This window comes from Ambystoma mexicanum, chromosome 2p, assembly GCF_040938575.1.
Source record: "Ambystoma mexicanum isolate Mex_15411 chromosome 2p, UKY_AmexF1_1, whole genome shotgun sequence".
Taxonomy (NCBI): domain Eukaryota; kingdom Metazoa; phylum Chordata; class Amphibia; order Caudata; family Ambystomatidae; genus Ambystoma; species Ambystoma mexicanum.
In genome coordinates, this window is record NC_090923.1 from 272,514,501 (window position 1) to 272,534,461 (window position 19,961).

General features: G+C 54.5%; 1 protein-coding gene across 1 annotated transcript in view; it reads left to right on the forward strand.

Annotated features, from left to right (window-relative positions):
- The window catches only part of LOC138566368 (contactin-3-like), a 1,374,021-nt gene that overhangs the window by 834,835 nt on the left and 519,225 nt on the right, over positions 1-19,961 (forward strand). The window lies entirely within an intron of this gene.

Below are 19,961 nucleotides of genomic sequence, written 5' to 3' on the forward strand. Positions count from 1 at the left end.
CTCCGCCGGCTGGGGTGCAGTTGTTGATGTGGCCACCCCTGCTGGACGTCCGACTCCCGACTGTGGCAGGGATGCCTCCTCCACCAGCCTGGCCGCACTGTCAGAGGCAGCTCCACAGGGCACCCAGGTGACTGATGGGTGGGAAGATGGCACAGAGGACGACTGGCGCGTAGGGGGTCCAGTTGAGGAGGGGGTCGGAACAAGCCCCATCAGACGGAGGAATCCGGTCTGGGTGACCTGTCCCAGCAGGCTGACGTGGTCAACGAGCCATTCGAGATGACGTGCAGTCTCTCCATGAAAAGACTGCAGGTCACCTCGCATGGCCCGTTGACGCAACGCCACACCAGCCAGGACAGGCTCAACCCGGACCTGGATAGCCACGTCCGCAGGCAGAGGAAGGCCAGTTGACGTCAGCTCATCCCCTGCCTGGAAACGGGTCTGGACGTAGGCATCCCTGCTGGTGCAAGATGATGCAGGGACAGGATCGGGGACAGGATTGCACACAGGCACCTCCCTGGTCCTGGACTGCACCACTAGCACCAGTGGGATCCCCACCTCCAGACCCCGTCTCTGGTGCTTGCACGGCCTCCTCCTCCACCAGACCCCCCACCAACCTGGATGACTCTGTGCCATCTTCCCCTGTTGGGCCCTGTGGGGTCCCAGCTGCCCCTTCTGCTGCCGAGGAGTCCAACTCCAACCTCCGCCTCTTGGACATCCCCCCGGCAGCTGCGGCCTGGGACGCGGCACCGGACTCCTCACTCCCCGACGAGATGACAACACGGGAGGGGAGCCGGGCCTTGCGTCTCCGGCTGGCGGTCGGATCCCCGCCGCTGTGCTCCACAGCACCTTCTCCGCCCTCTTCATCAGTTGACGCTGCAGACAGGGAGAAACAAAACACAGGCATCAGGGCACTGTACAATGGACACATACACGCATGACAGTTGCACATGAGTGGCATTGGCAAACCTCAGACATGTCATCACAATCCCCAACACACATGTCATTGCAACTGGCACACATGAGCCATACCACAGCCATATCGCAACTGCCACCACCATCCCTACACATACAACAGCATCAGCAGCCAAAGGGGAGCCAGACATCACATGCAACACAGGAAGTGCACCACACATGTACACACACCACCACACTTGCATGCATGTCTACACCTCTGCCAAGTGTCGCACTGTTCAGACGGGCATCCATGTCACATCTGCCAATCAGGCTTCCACATACCGCTGTCACATGCATCCATGTAGCATCCCTGTTGCACCCTTGACAAATACACACACATGCACATGTACACAGTGCTCATACATGCAGCCGAAAACAACATACATGCCTGACATCACGGACATGTCTACTTACATACACATTCATCCAAACATGTGTGCACGCACAACTGCATTTGCCATGCAAGCCCACACACACAAGCACCATCCATGTCTCACACATTACAGCCCTCGCATGTGTCAGCCCCACGGCCCTGTACACCCCCACCCATACTCCACCCCATACAAACAGATGTGCAACCGGCACAATGGGGAATGATCACCACACGCCCTGCTCACAACCAGGATGCATGTACACTCACCGCTCGACTCCAGACGGCTCTGCTTCTCTAGGACCTGGACGTGGAGCGCTGGGGATATGCGTTCCAGGACCCCCATCTGTTCTTCCGACAAGTGGCCCCGGCGCCCCTTGGCATCCGCTGCCTTCAAGAGGCGCCGGGCCTTGTTCAGGGTCCTGGACCTGAAGTCCTCCCAGCGCTTCCTGACATGTTGTAAGTCCCTGACTGCCACCCCCTCCGCGTTGATGGCAGTCACGATGTCAGTCCAGATCCGAGTCCGTCCTTCCTTGTCGGCGCGGGAACTTCCAAAGAGGGCATCATACTGCCCCAGGACTTGCTCCACCAGGACACCAACTTCGGTGGCACTGAAGCTGGTGCCCCTCTGCCTCTCTGGCCGGGGGTTGTCAGTGGTCACAGATGGTGTTAGCCCCGACATGACAACCCCAGAGGCAGGAGTGGGTGGGCAACTGGGTCCTGGGGCTGGGCTGTGGAGCGATGGAATTCCAGTCGGGAGTCTTCTGTTCCAGCAGGGGTGGTCACAGCAACAGCACCCCTGGCTGATGTGCAGGCAGCAAATGGCAGTGCACGTGGGCAGCAGGCAGTCAGGCAGCAGCAGATAGCAGGTGGGAGCGTGCTCGGGGCTCTGGGGGGCAGTAATTCGGCCTTCTGGGCAGGAGCGTGGTCTTCCGTGTGCTCACGCGTGGCCAGCTTGGTACGGAGTGAATTGGCACGTGAAAATCCTGCACGTCAGCGTGAAAACCGAGGAAAGGCCCTTAGCGCGTAAGCGCGTCAGCACGCATACGCGATTCCATTGGACCAAAGGCCCTCAGCGCGTAAGCGCGTCTGTGACGTGACCCGCACGGGTGTTTCCCACACAGCACGTGATGACAGAGCACACGTGGAAAGACTGCACGTCAGAGTCTCATCGCGTGTAATTGGACAAAAGTGCGTGTACACGCGATTGGCCTATGTACATGTATATGAGGTGTGCGCGGACACTTACACACGCAAGTACGTCAGCGCACCTGTATCCCGGTGTACGGCCATTTCCACCAATCACACGCAATGAGATGCCCAGAAGGCCGAATTACTGCCCCCCAGAGCCCCGAGCACGCTCCCACCTGCTATCTGCTGCTGCCTGACTGCCTGCTGCCCACGTGCACTGCCATTTGCTGCCTGCACATCAGCCAGGGGTGCTGTTGCTGTGACCACCCCTGCTGGAACAGAAGACTCCCGACTGGAATTCCATCGCTCCACAGCCCAGCCCCAGGACCCAGTTGCCCACCCACTCCTGCCTCTGGGGTTGTCATGTCGGGGCTAACACCATCTGTGACCACTGACAACCCCCGGCCAGAGAGGCAGAGGGGCACCAGCTTCAGTGCCACCGAAGTTGGTGTCCTGGTGGAGCAAGTCCTGGGGCAGTATGATGCCCTCTTTGGAAGTTCCCGCGCCGACAAGGAAGGACGGACTCGGATCTGGACTGACATCGTGACTGCCATCAACGCGGAGGGGGTGGCAGTCCGGGACTTACAACATGTCAGGAAGCGCTGGGAGGACTTCAGGTCCAGGACCCTGAACAAGGCCCGGCGCCTCTTGAAGGCAGCGGATGCCAAGGGGCGCCGGGGCCACTTGTCGGAAGAACAGATGGGGGTCCTGGAACGCATATCCCCAGCGCTCCACGTCCAGGTCCTAGAGAAGCAGAGCCGTCTGGAGTCGAGCGGTGAGTGTACATGCATCCTGGTTGTGAGCAGGGCGTGTGGTGATCATTCCCCATTGTGCCGGTTGCACATCTGTTTGTATGGGGTGGAGTATGGGTGGGGGTGTACAGGGCCATGGGGCTGACACATGCGAGGGCTGTAATGTGTGAGACATGGATGGTGCTTGTGTGTGTGGGCTTGCATGGCAAATGCAGTTGTGCGTGCACACATGTTTGGATGAATGTGTATGTAAGTAGACATGTCCGTGATGTCAGGCATGTATGTTGTTTTCGGCTGCATGTATGAGCACTGTGTACATGTGCATGTGTGTGTATTTGTCAAGGGTGCAACAGTGATGCTACATGGATGCATGTGACAGCGGTATGTGGAAGCCTGATTGGCAGATGTGACATGGATGCCCGTCTGAACAGTGCGACACTTGGCAGAGGTGTAGACATGCATGCAAGTGTGGTGGTGTGTGTACATGTGTGGTGCACTTCCTGTGTTGCATGTGATGTCTGGCTCCCCTTTGGCTGCTGATGCTGTTGTATGTGTAGGGATGGTGGTGGCAGTTGCAAAATGGCTGTGGTATGGCTCATGTGTGCCAGTTGCAATGACATGTGTGTTGGGGATTGTGATGACATGTCTGAGGTTTGCCAATGCCACTCATGTGCAACTGCCATGCGTGTATGTGTCCATTGTACAGTGCCCTGATGCCTGTGTTTTGTTTCTCCCTGTCTGCAGCGTCAACTGATGAAGAGGGCGGAGAAGGTGCTGTGGAGCACAGCGGCGGGGATCCGACCGCCAGCCGGAGACGCAAGGCCCGGCTCCCCTCCCGTGTTGTCATCTCGTCGGGGAGTGAGGAGTCCGGTGCCGCGTCCCAGGCCGCAGCTGCTGGGGGGAGGTCCAAGAGGCGGAGGTTGCAGTTGGACTCCTCGGCAGCAGAAGGGGCAGCTGGGACCCCACAGGGCCCAACAGGGGAAGATGGCACAGAGTCATCCAGGTTGGTGGGGGGTTTGGTGGAGGAGGGGGCTGCGCAAGCACCAGAGACAGGGTCTGGAGGTGGGGATCCCACTGGTGCTAGTGGTGCAGTGCAGGACCAGGGACAGGAGGCAGCACAGGCGGCCGCGGAGGTGCCTGTGTGCAATCCTGTCCCCGATCCTGTCCCTGCATCATCTTGCACCAGCAGGGATGCCTACGTCCAGACCCGTTTTCAGGCAGTGGATGAGCTGACGTCAACTGGCCTTCCTCTGCCTGCGGACATGGCCATCCAGGTCCGGGTTGAGCCTGTCCTGGCTGGTGTGGCGTTGCGTCAACGGGCCATGCGAGGTGACCTAGAGACTGCACGTCATCTCGAATGGCTCGTTGACCACGTCAGCCTGCTGGGACAGGTCACCCAGGCCGGATTCCGCTGTCTGATGGGGCTTGCTCCGACCCCCTCCTCAACTGGACCCCCTACGCGCCAGTCGTCCTCTGTGCCATCTTCCCACCCATCAGTCACCTGGGTGCCCTGTGGAGCTGCCTCTGACAGTGCGGCCAGGCTGGTGGAGGAGGCATCCCTGCCACAGTCGGGAGTCGGAGGTCCAGCAGGGGTGGCCACATCAACAGGTGCACCCCAGCCGGCGGAGGATGTGCAGGCAGCAGGAGGCAGTGCACGGGCAGAGGCAGAGCAGCAGCAGCAGCAAGATGGTGGGAGACATGAAGGCTCGGGGCTTTCAACATCGGAGGGGCAGGCATCGGCCGGAGGGCAGGGGGACCCAGGACAGAGAGTGTCTTCCGTGTGGCAGCGGTTGGGCCACGCCATAGGTGCGGAGCGGCGGCGGGCGGAAGAGGCGCGGCTCACAATGGTCAGGGCGGAGAACTCCATGCGGAGGGCCCTGAGGCGGGCCGAGTGCCTCGAGGCAATCCGCAGGGGGTTGGAGGAGGACACAGCGTCGTCCCTGCGGACCCTCGGGGCCATGGAACTGGACCGCCTCCGGGACATCGAACAGGAGTTCGATGATGCCCTGGATCGGGACACCACAGAGTGAGCCGCTGGACTTGCCCGCCGCCTTTGTATATAGTTATTTAGTTTTAGGTTTCCTTTCGTTCTTATTATGATTTGGAGTCGACGGACACTGCTCCACTTTTTGTATATAGTTGATATTTAGGTAGGTTTTTTAGGAGGTTTCCTTAGTTCAGTTGTGATGATGGACCCTTGTTATTTTTGTACATAGTTCTTTGTTGCATGGAGAGTTTTTACATTTCACTTTGGACAACATTTTTTGGATTTGATTTTCTAGTTTTGTGTTTTTATGCGGACATGCAGCTTATTTTTTCACATTTACATTGTAGTTAGTTTTCTTTCTTTAGCATTCGTATTTTGTTCAATACATTTTTTTTTCCATTGTTCACTGTGTGGTTTCATCTCATTGGTTTCATGCATGTCATGTTGTGTGTTTTCCCATTCAATTGGAAAATATGTGTGTGACGGACATGGGTTCATTTGCTTCATGTACATTGGGGGTGTAACATGTGATTTCCATTTCCATGTGGGTGAATGGGTTACTTGGTAGGGCTTTTTGGCTGTGGAGGCTGACCATTACGCACATGATTGGGGATTGTGAGGACCTGGTGGGGGCTGCACATGGTGGCAGGGGGGTGGGGGTGGTGAGAGACATGAGTGGGGGCCTGGTGGAGGCTGCCCCTGCACTGCTGGGGGGTGGGGGTGGTGGGAGACATGAATGGGGGCCTGGTGGAGGCTGCCCCTGCACTGCTGGGGTGTGGGGGTGGTGGGAGACATGAGTGGGGGCCTGGTGGAGGCTACCCCTGGACTGCTGGGGTGTGGGGGTGATAGGGGACATGGGTGGGGGCCTGGTGGAGGCTGCCCCTGCACTGCTGGGGTGTGGGGGTGATAGGGGACATGGGTGGGGGCCTGGTGGAGGCTGCCCCTGCACTGCTGGGGTGTGGGGGTGGTGGGAGACATGAGTGGGGGCCTGGTGGAGGCTGCCCCTGGACTGCTGGGGTGTGGGGGTGGTGGGAGACATGAGTGGGGGCCTGGTGGAGGGTGACCCTGGTGGCTGGGGGGTGGGGGTGGTGGGTGACATGAGTGGGGGCCTGGTGGAGGCTGCCCCTGCACTGCTGGGGGGTGGGGGTGGTGGGAGACATGAGTGGGGGCCTGGTGGAGGCTGCCCCTGCGCTGCTGGGGTGTGGGGGTGGTGGGAGACATGAGTGGGGGCCTGGTGGAGGCTGCCCCTGCACTGCTGGGGTGTGGGGGTGGTGGGAGACATGAGTGGGGGCCTGGTGGAGGCTGCCCCTGCACTGCCGGGGGGTTAGGGGTGCAGGGGGACATGAGTGGGGGCCTGGTGGAGGTTGACCCTGCACTGCTGGGGGGTGGGGGTGGTGGGAGACATGAGTGGGGGCCTGGTGGAGGCTGCCCCTGCACTGCTGGGGGGTGGGGGTGGTGGGAGACATGAGTGGGGGCCTGGTGGAGGCTGCCCCTGCACTGCTGGGGTGTGGGGGTGGTGGGAGACATGAGTGGGGGCCTGGTGGAGGCTGCCCCTGGACTGCTGGGGTGTGGGGGTGGTGGGAGACATGAGTGGGGGCCTGGTGGAGGGTGACCCTGGTGGCTGGGGGGTGGGGGTGGTGGGTGACATGAGTGATGGCCTGGTGGAGGCTGCCCCTGCACTGCTGGGGGGTGGGGGTGGTGGGAGACATGAGTGGGGGCCTGGTGGAGGCTGCCCCTGGACTGCTGGGGTGTGGGGGTGGTAGGAGACATGAGTGGGGGCCTGGTGGAGGGTGACCCTGGTGGCTGGGGGGTGGGGGTGGTGGGTGACATGAGTGGGGGCCTGGTGGAGGCTGCCCCTGCACTGCTGGGGGGTGGGGGTGGTGGGAGACATGAGTGGGGGCCTGGTGGAGGCTGCCCCTGCACTGCTGGGGTGTGGGGGTGGTGGGAGACATGAGTGGGGGCCTGGTGGAGGCTGCCCCTGCACTGCTGGGGTGTCGGGGTGGTGGGAGACATGAGTGGGGGCCTGGTGGAGGCTGCCCCTGCACTGCCGGGGGGTGGGGGTGCAGGGGGACATGAGTGGGGGCCTGGTGGAGGTTGAGCCTGCACTGCTGGGGGGTGGGGGTGGTGGGAGACATGAGTGGGGGCCTGGTGGAGGCTGCCCCTGCACTGCTGGGGGGTGGGGGTGGTGGGAGACGTGAGTGGGGGCCTGGTGGAGGGTGCCCCTGGTGGCGGGGGGGTGGGGGTCATAGGGGACATGGGTGGGGGCCTGGTGGAGGCTGCCCCTGCACTGCTGGGGTGTGGGGGTGGTGGGAGACATGAGTGGGGGCCTGGTGGAGGCTGCCCCTGCACTGCTGGGGTGTGGGGGTGGTGGGAGACATGAGTGGGGGCCTGGTGGAGGCTGCCCCTGCACTGCTGGGGTGTGGGGGTGGTGGGAGACATGAGTGGGGGCCTGGTGGAGGGTGACCCTGGTGGCTGGGGGGTGGGGGTGGTGGGTGACATGAGTGGGGGCCTGGTGGAGGCTGCCCCTGCACTGCTGGGGGGTGGGGGTGGTGGGAGACATGAGTGGGGGCCTGGTGGAGGCTGCCCCTGCACTGCTGGGGCGTGGGGGTGGTGGGAGACATGAGTGGGGGCCTGGTGGAGGCTGCCCCTGCACTGCTGGGGTGTGGGGGTGGTGGGAGACATGAGTGGGGGCCTGGTGGAGGCTGCCCCTGCACTGCTGGGGTGTGGGGGTGGTGGGAGACATGAGTGGGGGCCTGGTGGAGGGTGACCCTGGTGGCTGGGGGGTGGGTTGGTGGGTGACATGAGTGGGGGCCTGGTGGAGGCTGCCCCTGCACTGCTGGGGTGTGGGGGTGGTGGGAGACATGAGTGGGGGCCTGGTGGAGGCTGCCCCTGGACTGCTGGGGTGTGGGGGTGGTGGGAGACATGAGTGGGGGCCTGGTGGACGGTGACCCTGGTGGCTGGGGGGTGGGGGTGGTGGGTGACATGAGTGGGGGCCTGGTGGAGGCTGCCCCTGCACTGCTGGGGTGTGGGGGTGGTGGGAGACATGAGTAGGGGCCTGGTGGAGGCTGCCCCTGCACTGCTGGGGTGTGGGGGTGGTGGGAGACATGAGTGGGGGCCTGGTGGAGGCTGCCCCTGCACTGCTGGGGTGTGGGGGTGGTGGGAGACATGAGTGGGGGCCTGGTGGAGGGTGACCCTGGTGGCTGGGGGGTGGGGGTGGTGGGTGACATGAGTGGGGGCCTGGTGGAGGCTGCCCCTGCACTGCTGGGGGGTGGGGGTGGTGGGAGACATGAGTGGGGGCCTGGTGGAGGCTGCCCCTGCACTGCTGGGGTGTGGGGGTGGTGGGAGACATGAGTGGGGGCCTGGTGGAGGCTGCCCCTGCACTGCTGGGGTGTGGGGGTGGTGGGAGACATGAGTGGGGGCCTGGTGGAGGCTGCCCCTGCACTGCTGGGGTGTGGGGGTGGTGGGAGACATGAGTGGGGGCCTGGTGGAGGGTGACCCTGGTGGCTGGGGGGTGGGGGTGGTGGGTGACATGAGTGGGGGCCTGGTGGAGGCTGCCCCTGCACTGCTGGGGTGTGGGGGTGGTGGGAGACATGAGTGGGGGCCTGGTGGAGGCTGCCCCTGCACTGCTGGGGTGTGGGGGTGGTGGGAGACATGAGTGGGGGCCTGGTGGAGGCTGCCCCTGCACTGCTGGGGTGTGGGGGTGGTGGGAGACATGAGTGGGGGCCTGGTGGAGGGTGACCCTGGTGGCTGGGGGGTGGGGGTGGTGGGAGACATGAGTGGGGGCCTGGTGGAGGGTGACCCTGGTGGCTGGGGGTGGTGGGAGACATGAGTTGGACATGGGTGGGGGCCTGCTGGCAGGTGCCCCACAGTGCTGGGGGGTGGGGGTGCAAGGGGACATGAGTTGGACATGGGTGGGGGCCTGCTGGCAGGTGCCCCACAGTGCTGGGGGGTGGGGGTGCAAGGGGACATGAGTTGGTGTTCATTAGTTCAAGGAGACATGTGCCTTTTCTGGGGGGCATGCCCATGTTGGGTGGGCTGCCTGCGGGACATGACCAGGGATGCAGGGTAGTCCCCTGTGGTGTGGGCTGCCTCCAGGGGCCGTGGAGGGTGTACAGGGTACACCTGGAAGGACCCACACTGTCAAATCACATGTGGGACTCCCCGGCACCCCTGAAATACACGCGCCCAGGCTATTCGCATGTAAAACTTCCCACGCACCCCTGAAATACACGCGCCCAGGCTATTCGCGTGTGGAACTTCCCGCGCACCCCTGAAATACACGCGCCCAGGCTATTCGCGTGTGGAACTTCCCGCGCACCCCTGAAATACACGCGCCCAGGCTATTTGCGTGTGGAACTTCCCGCGCACCCCTCAAATACAGGCGCCCAGGCTATTCGCGTGTGGAACTTCCCGCGCACCCCTGAAATACACGCGCCCAGGCTATTCGCGTGTGGAACTTCTCACGCACCCCTGGAATACACGTAGCCCGCTCCCCCAGGCCCGATCGCGTGAGGAACTTCACGCGAACCCCTGTAATACACGTAGCCCGCTCCACCAGGCCCGATCGCGTGTGAAACTTCACGCGAACCCCTTAAAAACACGTAGCACGCTCCCTCAGGCCCGATCGCGTGAGAAGCTTCACGCGAACCCCTGAAATACACGTAGCCCGCTCCCCCAGGCCCGATCGCGTGAATGACTTCACGCGCACCCCTGAAATACACGCGCCCAGGCTATTCGCGTGTGGAACTTCCCGCGCACCCCTGAAATACACGCGCCCAGGCTATTTGCGTGTGGAACTTCCCGCGCACCCCTCAAATACAGGCGCCCAGGCTATTCGCGTGTGGAACTTCCCGCGCACCCCTGAAATACACGCGCCCAGGCTATTCGCGTGTGGAACTTCCCGCGCACCCCTGAAATACACGCGCCCAGGCTATTCGCGTGTGGAACTTCCCGCGCACCCCTCAAATTCACGCGGCCAGGCTATTCGCGTGTGGAACTTCCCGCGCACCCCTGTAATACACGTAGCCCGCTCCCCCAGGCCCGATCGCGTGAGGAACTTCACGCGAACCCCTGTAATACACGTAGCCCGCTCCCCCAGGCCCGATCGCGTGGGGAACTTCACGCGAACCCCTGTAATACACGTAGCCCGCTCCCCCAGGCCCGATCGCGTGAGGAACTTCACGCGAACCCCTGAAATACACGTAGCCCGCTCCCCCAGGCCCGATCGCGTGAGGAACTTCACGCGAACCCCTGTAATACACGTAGCCCACTCCCCCAGGCCCGATCGCGTGAGGAACTTCACGCGAACCCCTGTAATACACGTAGCCCGCTCCCCCAGGCCCGATCGCGTGAGGAACTTCACGCGAACCCCTGAAATACACGTAGCCCGCTCCCCCAGGCCCGATCGCGTGAATAACTTCACGCGAACCCCTGTGATGCACGTACCCTGCAAATCGCGTGTGACACTTCCCGCGCACCCCGGTATATATGCACATGTATTTTTTGTCAGCGGGTGTCCGTGTTTGTGGGTACCCCTTTGCACGTCATTTTTCCTGGAGGGCCACAGTATGGGACATTCATCATGGCAGTATATAGGTGCTGTTTGTTGGCGCACCTTTTGGCGCACATTTCTTACAGCCGCAAAGACGCTACCGCCTCCTTTCTTGTGGCGGTCGTGTTTGTGCCTGTGCGCTGGTTTGAGCGTGCGCTTTTTTCCCCTATTCTATTCCATGAATACGTGTTGTAGGCGAGCGTGTGGGCGTTCCGCGCACTTGTGCCCTGTACTTCCCCCGTGACGCCCACGTTTTGGCAAGTTGTTCCCCATTCCGAGTGTTACGCCCGTGTTCCACCTACTTTTGTTGCGTGCGCCGCGCTATGTGCGAATTTCGCTGTGGCCTGTGCGATTTTCGCTGTGACCTGGCGCACGCTGTTAGATAGCCTGTGCGCCAACGTGCGCCAACGTGCGCCAACGTGCGCCAACGTGCGCCGCGCACTTTTTTATCGCACATCCGCTGGTTTTCTCGCGCACGGCCTTCCATGAATCGACGTGCGCTGCTTTTCGTGCGATTTTCGCACTTGCACTGCGATTTTCGCTATTCCACTGCGATTCGCACGTTTTTGCCCACTTGCGCCGCGCTAATTATTCCATGAATCGGCCTGTAAATGATGTGTGCCCATGTAGAAAATGACAGAGAAAATCACTTTCATCTATGCACACAAATAATTGAAAACATTTCCAAATAGAAACAACATAAAAACGTGGCCAATAATTCACCTGAAATTGTTATGGAAGAATGAAACAGGGGAAGCACATTACTGCTCTGCATGGGTTATACAAGGATGCCGTGCTGGCTGAGTCTTTAATGGTCGGGCATTGTCCTATGATATCTTAACATATGCTTCAGTTTTGTTCCCATGTACCCTAATCAATAGCGTAGAACGTGTATGCAGAGTGTGACACAAATCCTAATACCTGGACGAATACCTTGACCATAATTTGGTTTTCTAGTGCATATCGGTTTAAGAAGGGGTCCTCTATATACATTGGCATTGAATTTTCTTGAATTAATTTCGTAAACAACTCAGTTTCATTTACATGTATTTATCAACATAGTTGATTTAAGCCCCTCAGTGCGGTCCATTCTGATATGCTGTATTGCCTTACAACACAACGTTCTGGAAGCCCCTCTACCGAGAACGAACACGACCAAATGACCTGTTCTATGGATAGGCTCCCACTCAGAGGGGTCTACAACCACATTTTAGCTCATGGTACATCCCATAGAGGAGACATACCCATTTGCATACTAGTCTGGTCCAGAACTGCCCAGGAGCTAAACTCTGGTTGTAGAGGCTCCTAAGTGGGAACCTACCCCACAGAGCAGGTTATTTGGCTATGTTTGGTTTCGTTAGAGAAACTCCCAGACCTATTGCATATACTTTACACTACAAAGCAGACTGTATTGCACAGATGGTCATCATCTCTTCCCACCATGTCAACAAAATACATCAGCATGGAGCGTTTTTAATCAAATATATTGATAAATATGTATAATTTATTGAACTAAGTCATTTTTTTAACAAGGCCATTTGAGCAAATGCAAAGCTAGTGACCAGAAATCACATACCCCCCTCTCCTTATATGGTGGCCTGATAAACCTGAAGAAATGAAATCATATATCATTCACTGAATGCCTTTCATGGCGTTCAGTTGAAGTAAATCATCAATTTCAATATCCTTTGTATTTTCTCCACTTCGCCTCCTGCCTACATCTGATCTTGTGCTCTCCGTGCGCATCCTTCACTGAAATCAGTTGTTCTGCGACTTTGGAAACAATCTGCAGCTGTGCCCCCTAATCAAGGTAAGCCTCATGGACCCCATCATGTCACAGGCTCCACGCATCAATCTGAGCTGAGGAAACCACGTTGCTTGTATTTGTGAGCATTTTTGTGTGCACAGTGTGCAAAACGCAGCCGTACATGCAAAGAAGCACGTGTGCTGAAGAAAATGTTTTTATTCTGCATTGAGCTGCGTGTGGTGTTAAGTTTGCCCACTGTGAGAACCTCGGTTCATTATTTTAGCAGCCCTCACCCTTTTCAAAGATGGCTGCATGTTTTTTGATGCTACTTGTTTAGCCTTGCCCGGACCCCCCACCATTGGCTACCTTGTTCTTTATCAGCCAATCGTTGGGACCGGGAGGCAGGAGCAGGCCCACTGCTTCAAAGACCCACTTCTGGCATCAGGACCTTCATTTCTCCACTTTGCCTCCTGCCTACAGCTGATCTTGCACTCTCTGCTTGCATCCTTCACTTTAATCCGCTGTTCTGCGACTTTGGAAACAATCTGCAGCTGTGCCCCCTAATCAAGATAAGCCTCATGACCCCCTTCATTGTCACAGGCTCCACACATCGATCTGAGCTGAGGAAACCATGTTGCTTGAAATTTTTAGCATTTTTGTGTGCACCACGTGTAAAATGCAGCCGGATATGCAAAGAAGCACGTCTGCTGAGGCACGTGTTTTTATTCTGCATTGTGCTGCGCGTGGTGTAATTTTGCCCACTGTGAGAGCCTTTGTTAATTATTTTAGCAGCCCTCATCCCTTTCAAAGATGGCTGCATGTTTTTTGATGCTACTTGTTTAGCCTTTCCCGGACTCCCACACCATTGGCTCATTCTTTATCGGCGGGACAGGGAGGTGGGAGCCGGCCCCTATCTGCTCCCTTTCCACTACCAGAATTCTACTTGGGTCTTTTCTGCACACCAGCACCTGAACTTTCATGATGCTGCTACCTCAAGCTTCAAATACATTCCAGACTACCATGACATTCACACCTCCTTAACTATGGGTTAGCTCCTTTTTCTGGACTCATTTCTACCCTCTTTTGACTTTCACTGTCCTTCTCTGCTTTTTTATGCCATGTTTACTTTCTCAATTGCATTGAGCCTCATTACGACCCTGGAGGTAACCATGACGCTTTTTGTGGCATGGCCACCCCCATTCCGGTACCCGGTCCGGGTTCCCTGAATGGAGAAATACCAGCCATTCCAATCTTGGAGGGCCCGGTATTTCCCCATTCAGGGAACCCGGACCCGGTACATCCCCATTCCCATTTCAGCCCCCATTGGGCTCAATGGGAATGGGGATGATGCTAACAACGGGCCCGTTAATGATGGGCCCGTTGTTAGCACCCTGGTCTGCTTGCGGGACCCCGCTAAGGACCCCTGATTTTACCAGGCGTCCTTAGCGGGTCCAATGAGCAGACATCGTAATGAGGTGGTAGGGGGTTAATGGGGCTGGCAGCTCTACCGGCCCCGTTAACCCCCTAACACCAGGGTTGTAATGAGGCCCATTGTGTTTTACACCCTTTGCTAACATCTGACCCCAACTGTAAATTTCAAATCTTGCTGTGCTTTGCTTCTTGGTTAAGAGTCAAATCATGATGTGCTTTGCATTTTGGTTAAGAGTCAAATCTTGCTTTTCTTTTCTTCTTGGTTAAGAATCAAATCTTGCTGTGCTTTGCTTTTTGGTTAAGAGTCAAATCTTGCTGTGCTTTGCTTTTTGGTTAAGATTAAAATCTTGCTGTGCTGTGCTTCTTGGTTTGGAGCCAAATCTTGCTGTGCTTTGCCAACTTGCTCTATACTTTGTATTGTTTCTTCTCTGTTTCTTCTCTGTAAATTGATAGCCCAGTGACTTCACTGTTCTCTTTGTTCCACTCCAACCTACTCCTCCTGCTTCTCCCCCTTTTCCTTGTTACCACAACCATGGCGCTTTCTGTTTTCCTATCTTCTCAAACTACTTCTTCATTGACTATCCTTCTCCCCTCATTATGTCTGGTAGAAGAAGTTAAAAAAAGATATGTTGGCCTCCAACCCTGGTCTCCCTATCGCTGACACCTATTTCAGTGCTTCCTCAAGACAGACCCTCACTGACATCCTTCACCAGAGCTATGGACTCTACATATGATCTCTGTGCTGGGTCCTGTCTCCGCCACTCCCATTAATGGTGACACCCGCTGGGAAGTTCTCATGGATCCCTTCGACTCCTCTAAAGTTATCATTAATGTCTACCTTAATGGCACTGTCAAGGTCCAAGGGCCTCAGGCCAATCTCCTCCTCTTTGATAGGCGCTTTCCTCGCCTCATCAATTTCCTTTCATCTCCTGCACTCCCCTCCTCCGCCCCCTTTGCTACCTTGCCCTCTATTCACTGCCACCCTCAGGCTCCTTCTTCACCTCCGCAGGGTGTACCTCTTATGTGTACCCCTCCCCAGAAGGCCTTTAAAGATGACAACCTTCTTCGCCTTTCCACTCTCAACACTCGCTCTGCTGTCAAACACTCCTCTGACATCTCCCACCTCCTGGAAGAACTTCACCTCGATGCCCTCGGTCTTACCGAGACATGGTTGATGGCCAGCTCTGTGACAAGCTTTGACACTCTCCTTTCTGATGACTACAAGATCCTCTCTGCATCCAGATCCACCCAGTCTGGAGGGGGTGTAGCTCTGATCTTTCCTAAAAGTACGCTTTGTCTGCAAGCTTTCTCTCTCTCCTAGCCACTCTCTTACTGTGGCCACTATCTAGCAGCCTCCTGGACAGATAACCTAATTTCTTCTGAGTGGGTGGAACTCTACTCCTCCCTCCTGGCCTCAACCACTCAACTCCTCCTTCTTGGTGACCTCAATATGCATCTAGACTCTCCTTGTTCCTCCTCAGTACTCTTCCGTGACCTCCCTCCATCACTCCCTCCTCCCCTCTCATCTCTCCCCCTCTTATGCCCAGGCCAAGTCTACCATAACACTGCCACCTACGTTCTCAGACATACATCCATGAAGCGTGTGTCAGTTGAGGATTTTGCCGCCACCTTCTTTCCCCCCCTCCATCTCTGGCTGACTCACATCCTGACACAGCTCTGTCTATGCTCTATTGTTCAATTTCCGATATTCTTGATGCTGTTGCCCCTGTCATGAGGACCCATTTGAAGCCCAAATCTAAGTGGAATTTTTGTTTTGACTCTGACCTAGCTACACTTAAACATAGGTATAGGGTGGATGAGAGGGAATTGAGGGCTTCTTGTTCATCCTCTGACAAACTGACCTGTCGCTTGCTCCAAAGGCAATACCGACTCTCTGTCCACACTAAGAAGAGAGCCCACATCCAAGCCTGTGTCTCTGCAGCATCTAAAACTTGGCCAAACTCTTTAAAATCTGCAAGGAGCTAGCCAACTTTGCTGCAGTCTCTACCTCTCCTGTCGCATCCCAGGCCCTTTGCACTTGCCTCTCATTTCATCAAAAAAACCAGGATATCCTGTCCACCCTCTCATCCCATCCCCCTCTCCCTCTGTGAATTCTGGCCTCCAACAGCCACCCCCCCCGACCCTCTTTCTTGTCCTTTCCTCTTTTCTCCCCTGACAAGGTCCTTAGACAAGTCCGATCTATGAAAGTCTTGTTGGAAGAAACACCTTGCTCATCCTCAAAAGTGAAGTGAATGGGGGTTAGAAACTTATGAGGAAAATCCGCTGTGAACCTGAAATCCTTGGAGATGCTGAAAGGGAGTAGGTTACCCCAACACATAACATTAACTAGTCGGTGGTAGCAGAACAATTGCATCTAATAGTGTTAGTCAGATGGAAATGGAAATCCTAAAAAACAGCACTCTTCAATTTTACACATTACTAGCTGAAGGAAACAGGAAAGTCTAGACAAGCAAGATAACACTCTCATCAATTGTTGAAAATGAATGACCATGGAGGTTGATGTTCTGCCTCACCCTGGTTCGCTGTGGTGCATTGTGGTCCAAATATTTCAGAAACCGTCCATCCTAGGGCCTTGAAATGAGGCTTTCTGTTCCTTGTGTCGGGACCAGTTGAGAAGAAAACAGTTTTTGTTTCCCTTCCCCATAAACATGGCTTACGGGTTCGTCATCAGACATCATGTCGCAAAAATCCACTGGAAAAGTACATTTTGCCTGAAGCAGCAAATATTTTGAAACTTCTGGAATGCTACCTGCCTTTACCTACGCCTCTCAGTTCTATTTGCCTTGCAAACAAGTTTTGTTTCGCTTCCTGTGCCACAAACCCACAAACAAATGTGTACTATTGCTGACATCTAGGGAAAGGGGTGGGATGTCCAAATGTCATGTGGCCAATAGTGTGGGAAGGGTGCTAACAGGTAAATATGGAAAATGTGATGCAGATTGGTGAAACGGTGTGGAATTGTATAAGGAACAACGCTTCACCAAGCCACAAACACACCAATACACTTTGATGTGCGCTGATATCTGGGCAACGGGTAAGATGTGCAAATGTCATGTAGCCAGTATTGTCCAGAGGGTCCTCACAGATAAGTATGCAAAATTTAGTGCAGATTGGTGAAACAGTGTGGAGTTGTACAAGGAACAATGCTTCGCCAAGTCACAAACCCAAAAACCCACAGACAAATGTTGAATTTTATATATATATATAGATTAATTCACTAGAAAAAAACTGTGTTTGAGGGACGTTATGGTTAAGTTGCACTACTAAAAACCTGTGAAATTCACTAAAGAAACTTTATAAACGTGACATTATGGTTCAAAGTACAATCGAAAACCCCCAGAAATTCGACAGTTATAGTAGGCTAAGCAACCATAACTACCCGCACCACTGTGCACTGCTAACACTAACACCCAGGACATCAAAGATGACATCACAAATGTCATTGATGAGATCATTATAAGATGACCACCATCGAAAGGAAAGGTGGTTGTTCCATACATAGCCCATCTTCGCCTTCCATGACAGCAAGGAAAAAGCAACAGTATTACCGTGATACAGAACTTGTAAATAAACATACAGCAACGTATAACGTGGTACTTTACATTTCAAAATGATACACGTGATTTTAAAAGAAAAAGGTAACATTTTGGAATTTGCAGGTACTTTTATTTAACAAACAACTGTCAGAGATCAAACGACTAATTCCATTTCCAAATAATTTGTAGCAATGACTCTAAGGCTGACATTGAAAATGTTCATGGAGAGACACATGCAGTTAATTTCGCATACACAAAGTTTCTGTTAAAGCACCCGCTTTGTTTGCACAGGTATTTCCAACACGGCGGCATCACCGTTGCCTTACACCACCATAAATGATGGTATGTCGCTCCTTGTCGCTAGTTCAGCTTAGGGACAGAGCGGCCCTGGCCTGTCATCCCATAACATTATAATGGACAGGCACCCGGTCACCAGCAGTTGCATCTGGCGTGAAAAGAAGCCATCACTCGGCATCTGCAAACCATGGCACACACAGTACGGCAAAATGTAGCCAGGTGGAAAACGTAAGAGAAAGGCCCTCATTACAACCCCGGCGCTAAACCATGGTGCTATTAGCACCATGGTTGGTGCCGGTGTTGTAACGAGTCCGCCATGGTGGAATGGGGAAATACTGCCCAATTCCAAGGTTGGCGGGGCGGTATTTCCCCATTTCACCATGGCCCTGCCCCATTCCCATTTTCACCCTGTAGGGCTCAATGGGACTGGGGAAGGCGCTAAGTACGGTACCGTAATTAGCACCGAGATCCCTTAGCGGCACCCTACTTTAACGGCTGGTAAAACCAGCCTTTAAGGTCGGGTCCCGCAAAGGGACCTCGTAATCAGGCGTTAAGGGTTTAACAGCGCCGACACCTTTTACGGCGCCTTTAAACCCTTAACACCAGGGTTATAATGACCCCCAAAATCTCTGGCAAAGACCCAACCTTTAGGAAAAAATACCAAAACAGACACAAAAATTATGGAAAGTACTACACAAATGTAGGTGGCCAAACAAGACATTTTAAAGAAATATTAGAGTTGACCATGGGTACATAAAATGACACCCTACAAATGCAGATAAACAGCAATCACCGTAAGGGTTAAAAAAAGGACAACTACACAGTGAGATGGTAATTCAGTTATGAAGGCAGCGTGAATGGACACGCAAGAAAAAATTACATGTTGTATTGTTACACAAGGCCAAAAAAAGGGCAGACTGACACACAAAGCTATGTGGGCAAGCATAACATTTGAAAGAAAAAGAAGTAACGGTCACCAACGGTGACTCTAGTCATAGCCTGCAAACGCAAACTATGTACACTATCTGTTATTGGAGAAAAATTAAAACTGCGCAAAAATATAATACTTCAGTTACATTGTCACAATTAGTGTACAGTCGTCAAAATTAAACTTACATCATCTTCACAGCCTCCATTATTTTTGCCAAAGTCAGACATTTCGCATCAAAGAATATTCGTGAACTGATATTTCATGTTCCTTACAAGCATTTTTTTAAATATAACCTTATCAATTAGTATATTTTTTCCAACCTTTCATTCCTTGCGTAACTTTTAAAGTTTCCCTTTCACTAAAGGTCAAAAAACAATAGCCCCTTATGAATTTACTTGGATGCGTGGCCCTACTGAGCTCGCAACCAAAAAAGCAAATCAACTGATCTTCACTCAGAAGGCAAATACATACTGACTTTGCAACAACATATGAGCATCCTATCATGAGAACCGCTACTCCCATACGGCGCGTAAACCACTGTTTCCATCAAACACTCCAGGTGGCTGCCTCAGATTTAAAAACATAGGACGCCAGTCTGACTTCAATATTAATCTGAAAACATTGTAACACAGACTCAGGATTTGTTAGTGTGCATTGAGCACCATAGGTGTGGTATGCTGCAGTGGATGTGTCCAGAGTCTAGACTCTTAGCTGTATGTCCATAGATATTGCAATGTATGGGTGTGCAGTAGCTTATAACTCTAGTGCTTACAAGTATCCACAACCATTTGATCCATAAGAAAACTACAGGTGTATCCATTGCTGTGACATGCTGCAGTGGTTTGTGGCCAGGGCCTAGAGTCTTGGAAGTATGGCCTATGGCCTACGGCCTACGGCCATGCACCCAAGACTCTAGACCCTGGCCACAACCACCGCAGGCGGCGTACAAATGAGTAGCACAACCATAGAAAAAAATAATTTAATTATGGCATGTACTCAATTTCAATGTTCGCTAACACCACGCGTGTCCTTAGAACTGTTTCAAGTCGCCTACGCACAGCACAGACTGAAATACTACCCTTATGAGACCCCTCATTTTCTGTACTTACAAACATCCCGAACAAGGCGGGCATAGGGAATTCATCATTAACACCTACCGCCTTAACAAATACAGTTTTTCACCCATCTCTTAC